Here is a 1,800-nt window from a genome sequence, read left to right on the forward strand (position 1 = left end):
ACTCATGGTCGAAGAATGACCAGGCACACCAAAGTGAGGCTAGCATGAGGTGAAGTTTATTGAGGAGAGAAAGATAGGATTATAAAGCAAGAGCGAGATATGGGTTTACAGAGCGTGATATGTACGCCACAGATGACGACCGGACCCATTGTTGCAGCAAAGGGAGAGCAAAAGGAAGAGGCCAAAAGGGACTGGTTATGGTCTGCATCCTGTATTATAGTGATGGATTGAACCTCCCTCATGGTTCAGAGGTCACCGTGGAACTACTTTGATTGGACAGTTGGGAGTTGCATGACCTGAGTCTTACTATGTATGTGGGGTGTTCTAGGTCACTTTCTGGACTATATGGTACCTATGCTGCTTCGCCCATGGATTAGAGAGTCCTCTGCATTCTTTCGCAGCTGGCATGCTAAGTTATGATTGGCAGATTCGTAGGGTGTTCCCTCCTCCCCCAGGTATGGCACCAAGGCGGTTGCACCCACTTTCGTCCCTAGGAGACCCGGAATCCCTTGCTGTCTACCTAATAGTTGTCCTCTCACCCCTCAGTTTCTCAGTTTGAGATCTTGAATGTTTGCATCAATCTAGGGCTTGGGACTTGTATAGGGAAAATCAGAGAATTATTTGCTTCTCAATTCCACAGACTCCTTTCAGCTCTTAAATTCGGTTGTTGAATCCATATTTGGAACCACCCTGACCTTTTACCCGTTGTCTGGGGTAAAAGAGACCTCAGTTGAACAATGATTTGGAGCTTAGATAAACTTACAGATGCTGCTCTGAATAGAAATGGACTCTCCAGGGATGATTTGTGCTATTCTATGCTGGCATTCCTTTGCTGTAACAGAAAAAGGACTAGACTTTAAAGATGGATGGTAGAGATTTTATCAGACAATGTGTACTTAGCTTTGGAGTAAATGAGTTGGATCATGGGAAACATAAGAATGAAGAAATTGTTAGAAGAAGATAAAGAATTTATGTGTGTGTATTGTTTAAGATTTGTAGGAATATGAAGGTAATTCGTTCTCTTGCATTATTAGTACCAGCTTATCTTTGTGATTTTAATTATGTTTATATGTCATATATTGGTGTAGTAAAACTATTTGTCTTTGTTACTTGATAGTTAATATTTTATCTAATTTTTCATCACTGTTCTGCAGAATCATAGACCAATCCAGCAGTGTGGAGATAGCATCTTTTCCAATCTATAAGGTGTTATTCTGTGCACGTGGACATGATGGGACAACAGAGAGCAATTGCTTTGCGTTTACAGAGAGTTCCCATGGTTCAGAAGAATTTCAGATACATGTTTTCTCCTGTGAAATTAAAGAAGCAGTAAGTATGATATAGTGTAGTGATTTGCTATAGAGATGAATTAGGGTAATATTTTTGAGCTCTAATCTCAATGTCATTTAAATACATTACATAAATTTGGAGTATATTTCTCAAGACAAAGGTAATATATTTTTCATGACATAGAACTGAAATATGTGTGTGCGCTAAAATGATATTGTGGGTATCTTAGCAAGTGTCATAGAAAAATACCACTGCATGAGATGTTCTCTCACCCTACCATGGTAGTAAATTGCTTATGTTCAGAAAGGAGGAATATTTTTCATTGCTATTATTATTTTGCCCCAGTAGATTGGTCCATGTGATTTGAGAAGGGGACTGTAACAATACCTCCTTCTCTGATGGGCTTGACACTTGCATATTGCTTTCATGTAGATATTGCACTAGGTTGTTTCATAGATCTCTGTGATTTTCACTGGTGACTACTATATGCATTCACTCAGAGGCTAGATT

The 1,800-nt window shown here is 39.3% G+C and overlaps 1 protein-coding gene across 1 annotated transcript in view; it reads left to right on the plus strand.

The window, feature by feature from the left end:
- The window catches only part of LOC105821099 (rab GTPase-activating protein 1-like), a 26,062-nt gene that overhangs the window by 23,872 nt on the left and 390 nt on the right, over positions 1 to 1,800 (plus strand). The gene's annotated exons all lie outside the window — the stretch shown is intronic.

Source organism: Propithecus coquereli, unplaced genomic scaffold (assembly GCF_000956105.1).
Source record: "Propithecus coquereli isolate 6110/MARCELLA unplaced genomic scaffold, Pcoq_1.0 Scaffold56, whole genome shotgun sequence".
In the NCBI taxonomy this organism is placed as follows: Eukaryota; Metazoa; Chordata; class Mammalia; order Primates; family Indriidae; genus Propithecus; species Propithecus coquereli.